Source organism: Vulpes vulpes, chromosome 14 (assembly GCF_048418805.1).
Source record: "Vulpes vulpes isolate BD-2025 chromosome 14, VulVul3, whole genome shotgun sequence".
Classification (NCBI taxonomy): Eukaryota; Metazoa; Chordata; class Mammalia; order Carnivora; family Canidae; genus Vulpes; species Vulpes vulpes.
Window position 1 is genome coordinate 30,873,585 of NC_132793.1, and position 16,294 is coordinate 30,889,878.

Sequence of the window (16,294 nt, forward strand, 5' to 3'; positions counted from 1 at the left end):
GTACTCGAATTTCCAAGACCATTTATAGGGTTCTATTTTTTTTAACTGGAGTTTTGACTCAGGGCTACTTAGCAATCAAGAACAAAATGAAGATGTTATAGCATCTGCAGCATTATGATTTATAAGAAATCTAGATCTAGAGTTATCAGAAATCCAGGTCATCTAGATGACCAAAATACATTTCTCATATATATTTGGTCTTCAGCCATGGTTCTTAGCTCACGGTCCCCCAAACCCTTGGAATTTGCTGAGCAAGAAGATGAGTGGAAGCATCTTTTGTCATAATTCTTGATCTCTTGTACTCAGCTTCTGAAATCGCTTCACAGCCACGAAGGTAAAATGGGTGTCTTGTTATTCATAACCAGCCCCTTCAAGAGTTTATGTTAATGAGGTGGCTTGGAAAGCACCTCAGGGTGGGGGCTGGTTGCCAGGGGAACCAACCAAGAATAGACGGTTGGAACTTTCAGCTGCACCCCCTGATTTCTGGGGAGGGGAGAGAGCCTGGAAGTTGAATCAGCCACCAGTGGCCAATGAGTTAATCAGCTGTGCCCAGGTAATGAACCCTTCATAAAAAAGCAAAAAAGACCAGGTTCAGGAAGCTTCCAGGTTGGTGACATGTGGAGATTTGGGGAAAGCTGTGCACTCCAGAGGAGTATGGAGGCTCCATGTCCTTTTCCCATACCGTGTCCTATGCATCTTTTCTATCTGTCTGTTCCTGGATTATATTCTTTTATGATAAAACAATAATCTATTTAAAACAATGTTTCTGTGAGTTTTGTGAACCACTCTAATAAATTAATCAAGCCCAAGAAGGCGTCATTGGAATCTATCTATATCCAGTCAGAAACACAGGTGACACCCTGGACTTGGGTTGGTATCTGAATAGGCACAGGACGGGGATTGGGGTAGTGGGGTAGTGGTCAGCCTTGGAGACTAAGTCCTTGACTTGTGGATCAACTCAACCTTTAACTGAGTTGAATTACAGGACACTCAGAACTTAAATAAAAACTTGGGGGAAAAAGAGGATTATATGATCCCAGCTAGCATTGGAGAATTGCTTGGATATGTGCAGAAAACACACACACACACACATACACACACACACACATACACACTACAATTGTGTCCAGAACAGAACCCTTTTAGGGTCTCTCTCTTTTTTTTTTTTTTAATTTTATTTATTCATGAGAAACAGAGAGAGAGGCAGAGACACAGGCAGAGGGAGAAGCAGGCTCCATGCAGGGAGCCTGAAGTGGGACTCGATCCGGGTCTCCAGCATCAGGCCCTGGGCCAAAGACGGCACTAAACTGCTGAGCCACCCAGACTGCCCGGGTCTCTCTCCTTTTTTAAAAGATTTTATTTATTCATGAGAGACACATACACACAGAGAGGCATAGACGTAGGCAGAGGGAGAAGCAGGCTCACCACAGGGAGCCTGATGTGGGACTCGATCCCAGGATCCCAGGATCATGCCCTGAGCTGAAGGCTGATGTTCAACCACTGAGCCACCCAGGTGTCCCCCTTTTAGCATCTCTTATATGTCACATATCCTCCCTGTGCCTAAGCCAAACCCCATCATTAACTCAGCTCCCCTGGAGAGAAAAAATAAAGGGGAATGGGAGGCAAAAGGTTGGTGGGTTTTCCTCAGATTTTGGCCTACACGGCATAGCCAAAAGGTGGGGGGACCTCCATTCACACAAAGTTAAAGGACTTCTCTGGGCTTGTTGTCACAAGAATAGATTCTAAAAAGTTGCTCCTGCAATTTCAAACTTAGTGTGGATGCTTCCTCTCCACTTGGGGAGTGCTATTCTGTGCAGTTGGATGTTTCCAAAAGTCTAGCCACCAGACTCACTCAGCGCAGGACCTGACTCTGTCTCTGGAGACTTCACACTTATATTTCAAGGCCATTGGCCCTTTGCCTTAATAGATGGCCTTTACTTACGAATTACAGATACTTTTTCCTCTGGGCACTATCTCAGCTCCTAACTGATGTTCAACATTTTAGCTAATGTCTTTCTTTGCCACAACTTGGGCATTTTGTGGGTTAATCTATGCCTTCATTTGACAAAAATTTATTGAGTTCCTCCTGTGTGTCAATCCACCCTGTCCTGGAGCTCTACTGCCAGGTGAGGAAGGCAGTGGCTCTGTTGTTGGAGTGTTAACATCCATGGCACATGCACACTTGCACACACATGTAACCTGAGGTGTGCTAGTATGCCAGCTCTCTGGGAGCTGGGGGGAGGTCTGATGTGTACCATTTGCCCATTTCCGGTCTTAATTTATAAAGGTGACTGAGTGACAATATGCAGAGGTCAATGCCATTGAAAGGAAAGTTTAATGTTACTCACACTCTCCCTACAAGCGAGAAGCGTGGCTCATCATACGGGGCCATAGGAATTAACCCCAGGCTGCAGTCAAGGGGCAGAAGCAAGAACAAGAAGAAGCCTAAGTCAGAAGCCTTCCCTGCAGCTTCCTCAGGAAAGGCAAGGCAGAGAAACAGTTTAGGACTGGCTAGAGTGAATAATATCGGTGGGCTTTGGGCTATAGTGGTGGTCTCTACTCTGGGACCTGGGCTGGCCAGGTAAAATAAAGAACTACTGCCTCCCAGGGCACCTGGACATAGGAGGTAGGCTCTGAATTGATAACCTTGCATCCCAGGGGCAAGCTCCCAGCCCAGCCCTTTGCTGTCTCTAAGAACTGGTTGATCCTGGGACAGCAGTCTCTCCCCATTCAGAAAGGATTTTGGGTTTTTTTTTTTTAAGATATCAAAACATCACAATATGCAGACATTTTTTTAAATGATTAAAGCACCTGCCTAATTATGGGCAGGTGGTGTGGCACGGTTGCTGCTGGAAGTGGAAGAGATGTGGGCAGTCGCCTCCAGGGAGCCTATGTTACTGGTTCCAGCACAGCAAACTCAACTGTTGCCCTTGTCACCTTTACACAATTCAGTCATTCCATCCACGGTGTTTATAGTCCTCCCAAGTCACAGCTGAAGTCATTTCAAGTGGAAGAAGATGGGTTGAAGATCACCGTCTGGATCCCACATAAGGCACCTGGGGCAGCCGCTGGAGTTCAGGATCATGTGGCAGTAAATCTGTTGTTGATGTGCTATAACAGGGTGACTACCCATGGGGCTCTGCAGGCACCGCAATTAATGAATGAAGCGGCCGCCACTGCCTTCCCGGTGTGCAGACACTGACCAGGCGGTGTGCAAGACCTGAGCACTTGCTTCCAGAGAGGGCAAGTCTGAAAGGATGGATGTGGGCACCCAGGTGGAGAAGACAGGAAAGGGCAATGTAATGCAAAAAAAAAAAAAAGAAGAAGGCTGTGATCCATTCAAGGGGCATTCCATTTCCAGCAGGGATGTGGGAGGAGGACAGTACCCGGGCTGGAGGGCTGGAAAGCGAGGGGCAAGAGCAGCAGGGGCTCCTGCTTGTCCTGGTCCAGTGTCCTCTAGGGCAGCACCTCTCAAGCAGGTACAGGAATGCCTTGGAGATCTTGGGCAAATGCAGATGCTGCTTCTGCAGGTTTGGGGTGGCCGGACATTCTGCTGTTCAGACGAGCTCCCAGGTGATGCTCACAGTGCTCGCTGTGGAGCACCCTTGAGGTGCAAGGGTGCAGGTAAGAGAAAGCCCTGAGGGAAGAGTACAGAAAGGTGACTAAGGGGGGGGCAGGGCAAGATGGCGGAGGAGTAGGGTCCCCAATCACCTGTCCCTACCAACTTACCTGGATAACTTTCAAATCATCCTGAAAACCTACAAATTCAGCTTGAGATTTAAAGAGAGTCCACAATAGCCAAACTGTGGAAGGAGCCTCGGTGTCCATCGAAAGACGAATGGATAAAGACGCTGTGGTCTATGTATACAATGGAATATTACTCAGCCATTAGAAATGATGAATTCCCACCATTTGCTTCGACATGGATGGAACTGGAAGGTATTATGCTGAGTGAAGTAAGTCAATCGGAGAAGGACAAACATTATATGGTCTCATTCATTTGGGGAATATAAAAAATAGTGAAAGGGGATAAAGGGGAAAGGAGAAAAAATGTGTGGGAAATATCAGAGAGGGAGACAGAACATAAAGACTCCTAACTCTGGGAAACGAACTAGGGGTGGTAGAAGGGGAGGAGGGTGGGGGTGGGGGTGACTGGGTGACGGGCACTGAGGTGGGCACTTGACGGGATAAGCACTGGGTGTTATTCTATATATTGGCAAATTGAACACCAATAAAAAATAAATTTATAAAAATAAAAATAAATAAAAATAAAATAGTGCTCGCTTAGGCAGCACATATACTAAAATTGGAACGATACAGAGAAGATTAGCATGGCCCCTGCACAAGGATGACACGCAAATTCGTGAAGCGTTCCATATTTTTTCTGTATGTTGGTAAATTGAACACCAATAAAAATTAATTTAAATAAATAAATAAATAAATAAATAAATAAATAAAATAAATAAAGAGAGAACAGCTGGAACGCTACAGAGAGAAGAGTTTGTGCTTCTAACAAGGTAGGAAGACGGAAAATGAATGAATGAAAATGAATGAATCCAGTGGGGAAGGGGCCCCCACGAAGAGCCAGGCTAAAGGGGGCGGCGAAAGCCTCCGGGACAGGAAAGCCCAGCCCCGGAGAAGCAGGAACTTTAAAAATCCACACCAGATTCTTCCCGGAGGGAAAGGCACTCACCAGGGAGCTCGGGCAGGATCGCAGGAGGGGCAGTGGAGCCCCCAGGGTCCCGGGGTCACTAACAGAGGAGGGGCGCCCGGGGGAGAGCCGGCCACACCCCGAGCGCCCAGCGCCTAAAGGGTTGGAGCGCGAACCTGGCAGGGGCTCCGTGCGGATCGGGCTACGCCGCCCGGGAGCCTGATTCCAGCAGCGCAGGCCCCGGAGCCGAGGACGCTGGGGGGACACAGCCCAGGATCCTGTGCTCCCCTGGGACAGGCGGAGGCGGGGAGGGCCCAGGACAGCGAGGACGCTCCAGCCACCGGGCGCCCCCGGAGCATCCAGGCCCCTGCGGACTAGGAGCTGCGGTAGTTATTGCGGGAGCTGACTCCAGGGCTGGAAGGCTGGCCGCCACCAGGGAGGTTGTTCCACCTTGTGTCACCTTGTGCCTGGGATGGAGCAGGGCCACCAGGGGACAGAGGCCTCATGGGGTAAACAGCTCCCACTGAGCCGTGCACCTGGCAGGGGGCTGGGCAGGACAGCTCCCCCAGGTGCACACGCCTGAGAGTCAGCACAGCAGGACCCTCCCCCAGAAGACCAGCTGGAAGGACAGGGGAAGAGCAAGTTCTTGACCAAGCAGCACTGGAAAGTTCCAGGGGAAGTCAAGGGATTTACAGTATATAGAACCAGAGGATACCCTGCCTTGGCTTGTTTGTTTGATTTGTGTTTGTTCTTTCTTTTCTTCCCCCTTTTTTTCTTCCCTTTTCCAGTACAACTCGTTTTTAGCCACTCTGCACTGAGCAGTATGACTAGAAAGAACTTACCACAAAATAAAGAATCAGAAACAGTACTCTCCCCCACAGAGTTACAGAATTAGGATTACAATTCGATGTCAGAAAGCCAATTCAGAAGCACAATTATAAAGCTACTGGTGGCTCTGGAAAAAAGCATAAAGGACTCAAGAGACTTCATGACTTCAGAATTTAGATCTAATCAGGCCAAAATTAAAAATCAGTTAAATGAGATGCAATCCAAACTGGAGGTCCTAAGGACAAGGGTTAATGAGGTAGAAGAATGAGTGAGTGACATAGAAGACAAGTTGATGGCAAGGAAGGAAGCTGAAGAAAAAAGAAAAACAATTAAAAGACCATGAGGAAAGGTTAAGGGAAATAAATGACAGCCTCAGAAGGAAAAATCTACGTTTAACTGGGGTTCCAGAGGGTGCTCAAAGGGACAGAGGACCGGAAACTGTAATTGACCAAATCATAGCTGAGAACCCTAACTTGGGGAGGGAAACAGCGATTCAGATCCAGGAAATAGAGAGATCCCCCCTAAAATCAATAAAAACCATTCAACACCCTGACATTTAATAGTGAAACTTGCAAATTCTGAAGATAAAGAGAAAATCCTTAAAGCAGCAAGAGACAAGAGAGCCCTAACTTATATGGGGAGAAAGATTAACAGCAGACCTCGGGATCCCTGGGTAGTTCAGCAGTTTAGTGCCGCCTTCAGCCCAGGGCGAGATCCTGGGGTCCCAGGATCAAATCCCACATCAGGCTCCCTGCATGGAGCCTGCTTCTCCCTCTGCCTGTGTCTCTGCCTCCCTCTGTGTGTGTGTGTCTCTGTGTCTCTCATGAATAAATAAATAAATAAATAAATAAATAAATAAATAAATAAATAAAATATTAAAAAAAAAAAAAAACAGCAGACCTCTCCACAGAGACCTGGCAGGCCAGAAAGGGCTGGCAGGATATATTTAGGGTCCTAAATGAGAAGAACATGCAGCCAAGAATACTCTATCCAGGGCAGCCCCGGTGGCACAGCGGTTTAGTGCCGCCTGCAGCCTGGGGCGTGATCCTGGAGACCCGCGATCGAGTCCCATGTCGGGTTCCCTGAATGGAGCCTGCTTGTCTCCCTCTGCCTGTGTCTCTGCCTCTCTCTCTCTCTCTCTCATAGATAAATAAATATTTTTTAAAAAATAAAATAAAAAATAAAAACATATTATGAGCAGCTATACGCTAATAAATTTGGCAATCTAGAAGAAGTGGACGAATTTCTGGAAAACCACAAACTACCAAAACTGGAACAGGAAGAAATAGAAAACCTGAACAGGCTGATAACCAGGGAGGAAATTGAAGCAGTCATCAAAAACCTCCCAAGACACAAAAGTCCAGGGCCAGATGGCTTCCCAGGGGAATTCTATCAAACGTTTATATAAGAAACAATACCTATTCTACTATGGCTGTTCCGAAAGACAGAAAGAGATGGAGTACTTCCAAACTTGTTCTATGAGGCCAGCATCACCTTAATTCCAAAACCAAAGACCCCACCAAAAAGGAGAATTATAGACCAATATCCCTGATGAACACAGATGCAAAAATTCTCAACAAGATACTAGCCAATAGGATCCAACAGTACATTAAGAAGATTATTCACCACGGCCAAGTGGGATTTATCCCCGGGATGCAAGGCTGGTTCAACACTCGTAAAGCAATCGATGTGATAGATCATACCAACAAGAGAAAAAGCAAGTACCACATAATCCTCTCAATAGATTCAGAGAAAGCATTTGACAAAATACAGCATCCATTCCTGATCAAAACGCTTCAGAGTGTAGGGATAGAGGGAACATTCCTCAGCATCTTAAAAGCCATCTACAAAAAGCCCACAGCAAATATCATTCTCAATGGGGAAGCACTGGGAGCCTTTCCCCTAGGATCAGGAACAAGACAGGGATGTCCACTCTCACCACTGCTATTCAACATAGTACTGGAAGTCCTAGCCTCAGCAATCAGACAACAAAAAGAAATAAAAGGCATTCAAATTGGCAAAGAAGAAGTCAAACTCTCCCTCTTTGCAGATAACATGATACTGTACATAGAAAATCCAAAAGCCTCCACCCCAAGATTGCTAGAACTCATACAGCAATTTGGCAATATGGCAGGATACAAAATCAATGCCCAGAAATCAATGGCATTTCTATACACAAACAATGAGACTGAAGAAAGAGAAATTAAAGAGTCAATCCCATTTACAATTGCACCCAAAAGCATAAGATACCTAGGAATAAACCTAACCAAAAAGGTAAAGGATCTATACCCTAAAAACTACAGAACACTTCTAAAAGAAATTGAGGAAGACACAAAGAGATGGAAAAATATTCCATGCTCATGGATTGGCAGAATTAATATTGTGAAAATGTCAATGTTACCCAGGGCAATTTACACATTCAATGCAATCCCTATCAAAATACCATGGACTTTCTTCAGAGAGTTGGAACAAATAATCTTAAGATTTGTGTGGAATCAGAAAATACCCCGAAAAGCCAGAGGAATATTAAAAAAGAAAACCAAAGCTGGAGGCATCACAATGCCAGATTTCAGGTTGTACTACAAAGCTGTGACCATGAAGACAGTGTGGTACTGGCACAAAAATCGACACATAGATCAATGGAACAGATTAGAGAATCCAGAAATGGACCCTCAACTCTATGGTCAACTAATATTTGACAAAGCAGGAAAGACTATCCACTGGAAAAAACACAGTCTCTTCAATAAATGGTGCTGGGAAAATTGGACAGCCACGTGCAGAAGAATGAAACTAGACCATTCTCTTATACCATACACAAAGATAGACTCAAAGTGGATGAAAGATCTAAATGTAAGACAAGATTCCATCAAAATCCTGGAGGAGAACACAGGCAACACCCTTTTTGAACTTGGTCACAGCAACTTCTTGCAAGATATATCCATGAAGGCAAGAGAAACAAAAGCAAAAATGAATTATTGGGACTTAATCAAGATCAAAAGCTTCTGCACAGCAAAAGAAACAGTCAACAAAACTAAAAGACAACCTACAGAATGGGAGAAGATATTTGCAAATGACATATCAGATAAAGGGCTAGTATCCAAGATCTATAAAGAACTTATTAAACTCAACAGCAAAGAAACAAACAATCCAATCATGAAATGGGCAAAAGACATGAAGAGAAATCTCACAGAGGAAGACATGGACATGGACATGGCCAACAGGCACATGAGAAAATGCTCCGCATCACTGGCCATCAGGGAAATACAAATCAAAACCACAATGAGATACCACCTCACACCAGTGAGAATGGGGAAAATTAACAAGGCAGGAAACCACAAATGTTGGAGAGGATGTGGAGAAGGGGAACCCTCCTACACTGTTGGTGGGAATGTGAACTGTTGCAGCCACTCTGGAAAACTGTGTGGAGGTTCCTCAAAGAGTTAAAAATAGACCTGCCCTACGACCCAGCAATTGCACTGCTGGGGAAACAGATGCAGTGAAATGCCAGGACACCTGCACCCTGATGTTTCTAGCAGCAATGTCCACAATGGCCAAACTGTGGAAGGAGCCTCGGTGTCCATCGAAAGATGAATGGATAAAGAAGATGTGGTTTATGTATACAATGGAATGTTACTCAGCCATTAGAAACGACAAATACTCACCATTTGCTTCGACTGTGGATGGAACTGGAGGGTATTATGCTGAATGAAATAAGTCATTCGGAGAAGGACAAACATTATATGGTCTCATTCATTTGGGGAATATAAAAAATAGGGACTAAAGGCGAAAGGAGAGAAAATGAGTGGGAAATATCAGAGAGGGAGACAGAACATGAGAGACTCCTAACTCTGGGAAACAAACAAGGGGTGGTGGAAGGGGAGGTCGGAGGGGGGTGGGGGTGAATGGGTGACGGGCACTGAGGGGGGCACTTGACAGGATGAGCACCGGGTGTTATGCTATATGTTGGCAAATCGAACTCCAATTAAAAAAAAAAAAAAGGAAAGGTGACTGTCACAGGGGGCTTGCCTTCAGAAAGCCAGCTCTAGCCACTGGGTGGGGAATAGGCTTGGGCAGCCAGGAACCAGGAGCCCCACAGGAGAGGAAGAGGCTAAGTCTGGTCTGCAGGGTGTTTGAGGTGACCCGTGTGCCTCTTGCTTCAGATCAGGCTCCCTTGCCCTTCCTCCTTACCTCATTCATTTCTCCTCCCGAGGGGGGATACAGGAACCCCCAGAATTGCCCCCACTCCGGCAAATGTCATATCTCTGGGACACAAGCAGCATCACTCAGCTTTACAGATTCAGGCAAATTTGGGCCTAATGCCACTCACCTGTTGCACAGTAGAGTCAGTTAGTTTAAGGGCAGAATTTATTTCAGTAGCTGTCTCCAAAGTATATAAAGGGTGATCATTCATTCTTTCTAATTAAACTTTACTGAATTCTATGAAGGAAATCTAATACAATCATGAAATTTGTCAAAAATCTTAGGATCTACCACTTTGGGATATACACAGTCCACAGTGATGGGGAAGCATCAGAGGCTGGAAGGAGACTGTGAGGCTGTTCTGGGAGCTTGCAGGGGGGACAACTGGCTGTTCCCAGGGATACTGGATATGACACGTAGGCAGAGCCAATGAAAAGTGAGAGAATGGGGCCAAGAAGAAGCAGCCCAAAGACTCCAAGGTCTAGAAAGAAGTGGCAAGTGTGAGCACTGCACATAGCCCGGGGTAACACCAGGTCAGACTGTGAGTAGCACAACAGCAGCAAGAAATGAAACAAGGTGATCACGAGAGAACAGAACACAGCGAACCCTCCAAAAGAAAGGCCACTGAACTCTCAGGCCGCTGGGCTCCACCCACTGGCCAAGCTGCTAGGAGACACATTTACAGAGCTGCTTCTGTGTGCTGGGCAACCGTGCCAGGCCTCGGGGGGTACAGTGATGTGGCGCACGGTAGGGGAGCTTGGAGCAGGTCAATGGTGGAGACAGACTTGTACCATAAATATGATTCTTTAATTAATCTCACATGTGGGGCACCTGGGTGGTTCAGTCAATTAAGCATCTGACTCTTGGTTTTATTTATTTATTTATTTATTTATTTATTTATTTATTTATTTTTTATTTATTTATTCATGAGAGACACAGAGAGAGAGAGAGGCAGAGACACAGGCAGAGGGAGAAGCAGGCTCCATGCAGGGAGCCTGATGTGGGACTCGATCCCAGGTCTCCAGGATCAGGCCCTGGGCTGAAGGCAGGTGCTAAACCGCTGAGCCACCCAGAGATTCCCTGACTCTTGGTTTTAGCTCAGGTCATGTCATGGGTTGCAAGATCGGGTCCCACGTCAGGCTCCATGCTCAACACAGAGTCTGCCTGAGATTCTCTCTCTCTGCCCTGTCTCCCACCCATGTGCTCTCTCTTTCTCTCTCTCTAAAAGTAAATAAATAAATCTTTTTTTAAAAATCTCACATATGATGAGCTGCATGCATGAGTAGGGGATACGAGTATTAAAATTAGGAGTTGGTGTTTGAGTTGAGATCTGAAAATTAAGTGAGGTCAAGGCATATCAGAACATACCCCTATGAGCTCCTCGGTGGCTCAGTCAGTTAAGCAACGGACTCTTGATTTCGGCTCAGGTCAGGTCATGATCTCACATTTGTGAGATACAGCCCCACATTGAGCACCGTGCTCAGTGGGGAGTCTGCTTAAGATTCTCTCTCTCCTCTCTTCCTCTGCCCCTCCCCTCTCTCTCTTTCTCTCTCTCTAAAACAAAACAAAATCACACTCCCATTTCTCCCATCCTGCTGGCCAGAGTGGGAAATGGTTAAACCACATTTTTATTCTAGCTTTATTGAGATGTAATTGACATATCTTTGTGTAAATGAAAGATGTACAAAATATTGATTTGTTACACTCATATATTGCAAATTATTACCATCGTAGTGTGAGCTATGACCTTTATCCTGTCACGTAATTACCATTTCTTTTTTGTGATGAGGACATTTAAGATCTGCTATTGTAGCTATGGTAGCAACTTTCAAATATATAACATATACAATATTAATTAGCTATAATCACCATGCTGCTCATTAGATACCCAAACTTGTTAACCTTATAATGAAGTTCATACCCTTGGACCAACATTTCCCCATTTCCCTCACCCACCCCCCAGCCCCTGGTAATTACCACTTTACTGTTTCTGAGTTTGTCCTTTTTAGATTCCACAGATGACTGAGTCTGTACAGTATTTGTCTTTCTCTATCTGACTTTTTACTTGGTTTCTCCACTTTGAAAAGTGCTGGGCAGTTTGTAATAGTTAAACATATGGCCCAGAAACCCCATTCATAGGTATTGATCCTAGAGAACTGAAAACATACATCCACACAAAGACTTGTACCCAAATGTTCAGACCATCTTCTTCAGAATACTCACACCTGGAAAAAACTCAAGCGTCCATCAAGAGCTGCGTGGATAATTACACTGTAGTTCTTTCATACGACCTAATACTACTCAGCAACAAAATGGAAAAATTATTGGAACACAGAACAACCTGAATAAATCTCACAGACATTACATTATTAAGTGAAAGAAGTCAAATGCAAACGAGTACACACCACTGCATGATCCCATTTATATGAAGTTCAGTAACAGACAAAACTAATCCATGGCAATAAAGGACAAAATAGTGATTACCTTTAGAGTAGGGGGGACTATGAACTGGGAAGGAAGAGGGAACTTTGTCGGGGATGGAAGTTTCTGTATTTCATTCTTGGTATTAGTTATGTGGTCACACAAACATAAGTAAACTTTTTCACATTTTACGCTTAATATTATACACTTCCCTGTATGCAGATTAAGCATCAATTTTTTTAAAGAGCTCTAAAACCCAACATTCACCAAAAGCAGGTAGACTAATCACTCTGAACCCTCACTCTGTTCTTCAGCTGTCACTTCCCACCTGTCCCCACCAAAGTCGTCCAGAATTCCAGCCCCATGTAAACAGGATGACCTTGGCCAGTGGCCCCTGAGGGTAGGGAACCCAGTGCTGGTTACACATCTGACTTCTGCAGCCAACGGCCAGACCGTGCACCTACCTGGGCGTCTCAGGGCTGCTGACCAGGCCAGAGGACAGAAGAAAGGCAAGTAAGTGCCTGTCCTTGAGCCCCCAGGAAGGCCCACGCTCTGTGTTGGCTCGGACTAGAAACAAGTGGCAGAACAGAGCCTCTGCTTTGTTCCAAGGACTGAGAACTCCTTTGATGTGGGGCGTGAGGGGGACCTCGCCAGAGAGAAGGGTGTGGGGGATCTCTTTGCACCAACCAGGGCAGCAAGGCAAACAGGTCTCAAGACCTTCGGCTGACCCTATGAGACAGGTAGCCTGGGACAAAGGCCAGGACAGTAGAGTTGCACAGGCCATGGGAAGAGTGCCAGAAGCAGGTCCTGTGAGCAGCCTGGGGTCTGCTAGGCCCGTGCGAGCTGATGGAGGAGCTGTGGGAGTGCAGAGGCATCAGGCTAAAACCATCTTTGAGTCTCACTCTGCCATGATGAGCTCTACACCAACAGTATCTAACCCAGGTCTTGGCATACAGATGGCGCTGAATTAGTGTTGTTGTTGTTGTTGTTGTTGTTGTTGTTTTAAACAAGCACCTGTTCTCAAGGCTCAGGATCCTATATCTGCTGTCTCAGAGGAGTGGCTACAGAATTTCCTGAACTTCACAACCCTGCCCTGCCATGCTGAAGGTCGGGACAAGTGCAGTGAGCTGGCTAAATGGGGATTTTATGGTGTGATTCTCTGACGTTCCCCTTGTCAGCGAGAGTTGTGTCTTCAAAAAATAATAAATAAATAAAATAAAAATATAAATAAATAAATAAATAAATAAATAAATAAATAAATTTAAAAATTTTAAAAAAGAGAGAGAGAGTTGTGTCTTCACCCTTCCCCACATTCCCCGAGTGATCCTGGTACTCGTTTGGATTTTTGTGGCATTTTCTGCTGTTTGCCAAGAAAGCTACCTCTGAAGTTAATATTTCCTGAAAAAATCCAACACTTGAGAGCAGAGATTTCAGAACCAGAGAACTTGGGTTCAAAATCTAGCCCTTCCACATCAACTGTGTGACCTTAGGGAAACACATTAATTTCTCAGATCCTCAGTTTTTTCATCTGTGAAATAGGAATAATTTCTGCCTCACAGGCTTGTTGCAAATATTCTATAACACATAAAGAATGCTTAGCAAGGTGTCTGGCACATAGTAAATGCTTTACAAATATTAGCTTTTGCCTCAGGTCAGTTTCTCTGGAAGTGGAACTTGAGAAGGAAATTCTAGCACATGTGATTTATTGGGAAAACCTCTTTAGAAGAAACCAAAAAGGAAATAAGGGAAGGAAGGAAGCAATAGTGAAGGGATGGTGCCAAGCAAAGATATGGGTTCAACTGGAGTCAGTCCTCAACCTGATCCTGTAGGAGGCTCCGGACTGTGAACTACACCCCAGCAGGCACAGGCTTCAAGCCTTCCTAGAATGGAGGGAGTGTGACCTGAGAGGCACTGCCTGCTGCCCAGGGCTGATTTTTTGAAGAAGGTTGCAGATAAGTGGGGGACACTGGCAATGGTCAGTCGATGAGATCCCCAGGGATCTGACCTGGGGATTTACTACAGCTAATTTAACCACAATTCATTCTGTGTGCTACTTACTGACTCCTGTATGTTCTCATGTAGAAGGAAGGGCAAATATGCCACAATCCCATGGAAGTTCTACATTCCCCTGGGCTGAGCCTGGACCCAGCTCTATGCCCTGAATGTCCCTGAATGTCTTGATGGCTGCATTTGCTCACACTCCCACTCTTTTCCGTGGCAGTACCACTGAGGCATCTCAATACTTCCTAGCCCCAAGACAATGGAAGAAAGAAGAGGTCAGGGCTCTGGGTTGCTTTCCAGGGGATTATCCACAGTCAACTGGAGCCTGTCTGCAGGTAGGAGACTCCTCTTAGCCTCTGTGTTGCTATGCTCGAGAAGAAATCAGTTTCTCAATAAGACAAACTTTCTCCATCTGAACGTCAACTGAGCTCCACTCTGGGGGTTTCTTCTCTAGCCCAGAAAGGTCTCAGGATGAGGTAGAGTTCCTCGGGGCACTTCTACGGAATGAAGAAGTTGGAGAGAGAAGACCTGACCTCCAGCCCTGCCCATGCATGGGGTCTTTGGGCAAACCATTTCACCTCTTCAAACTGCAGGGCTTTTTATCCACAGTGGTGGGCATAATACACCTCACCTCATGAAAATCAAATAAGAGAATGCATTGGGAAATACCTAGCACAAAATAAAGGTCAATTGCATTAGAATTCATGAATGTATCACTATGACAAGATAAAAAAGTAAGATCTAAAATCAACATTGTAAATACACCTGGTCATGTCCAAAGAGAGCAGTCTTTCAATTTCCTTCAATTTAGGAAATTGTGTTGCTGTGTAGGTTACTCGCTGTCTTGGGCTGGGTTCCCCTAGAAGTCAGTCTTAGACACGAACCTATATACACAAGTAGTAAATTAGGGAAGTGAACCCCAGAAACACTGGAAGTGAGGAAGCAAAGGGAGCGTTAGCAAATTCAGTCCATGGGCAACTGGAACTTAATTCTGCTGGGACATTCTGGGAGGCGGCATAGCAAATGTGCTCAGAGTTACCCTGTCTGAGGGCAAGGGAGCTGGGGGATTTATACACCAACACCTCTCATCATTGGTTGAGGGCCACTCCCAAAAGGCATTAATTCCTAGTATTTCCAGCCTGCTATTTGCATGGCTTGAGCAGATTCCAGACAATGCTGGTTCCATTTTCTAATGGTGAGAGTTGAAGACATTTGAAGACATAGGAAGAGACAAACACAAAGCAAAGATACTTCAACACCTGAGAAAATGAGCTCAATCTGACTTTCAAACTTTCTGGGTACCCACGCATCCCACTAAGTACCATATGCCATTTCACCTGCTTTTATAAGGACAAAAAATCCTGACAAGTAGCTCCCCTTAGCCTGTGAATTCCAAGTACTGGTAGCCTTTCCACCTCCAGTCGAAACCAGAAAATAAAGAAATGTCTCTAAACTTGCTTTAAGTATTCCTTTTTCTAATTGCAAATAGTGCACTATAGCTTAGTTGGAGAGTCTTGTAAAATATACCAGAAATATTGAACACAATATTTGACCTAAAAACTAGGGTAATAGTTTAAAAAAAAAAAAAAAGAAGATGCTCTTGACTAGCAAAGGAGTGTGCATCTAAGCATCAAAAGCTGCAATGAGAGTAGCTTCAACTTGTAATTATAGAGATCTTTCAGGAAAGAGGTGCTTTATCAGCTCACCTTGAGTGAGTGTTAAAGATAATGAAGATGCAGCTAGCCATTAGCTTTAGAGTCTACTGTCTCAGATGTACAGCCCAAATTTACAAGGCCTGAGTGCCTGGAGATGGGGAGTGAGATGTGCTAGAGTCTGAGTGTTTGTGTCCTCCCAAAATGCCTGTGTTGAAATCCTAGCCCCTAGTGTAACAATATTAAGAGGGGGCTTCTGGGAGGTGGAGCCCCTAGGTGGAGCCCCTAGGTCATTAAGGTGGAGCCTTCATGAATGGAATTAGCGCCCTTATAAAAGAGACCCCAGAGAGCTCCCTCCCCTCTTCTGCCATGTAAGGACACAATGAGAAGACAGTCAGCAGTTTATGAACCAGGAATCCAATCTACCAGTCCCTTTCTCTTGGACTCTCAGACTCCAGAACTCTGAGAAATGAATTTCTGTTGTTTATAAACCATCCAGTGTATGGTGCTTTGTTATGGCAGCCCAAACCAACTAAGACGA

At 45.2% G+C, this 16,294-nt stretch overlaps 1 non-coding gene across 1 annotated transcript; it reads left to right on the forward strand.

Annotated features, from left to right (window-relative positions):
• Nucleotides 1-4,276: 4,276 nt before the first annotated feature.
• On the forward strand, nucleotides 4,277-4,383 carry LOC140595562 (U6 spliceosomal RNA). The gene has a single exon (XR_011997294.1). It is a non-coding gene; the product is annotated as a U6 spliceosomal RNA (small nuclear RNA).
• Nucleotides 4,384-16,294: the final 11,911 nt, after the last annotated feature.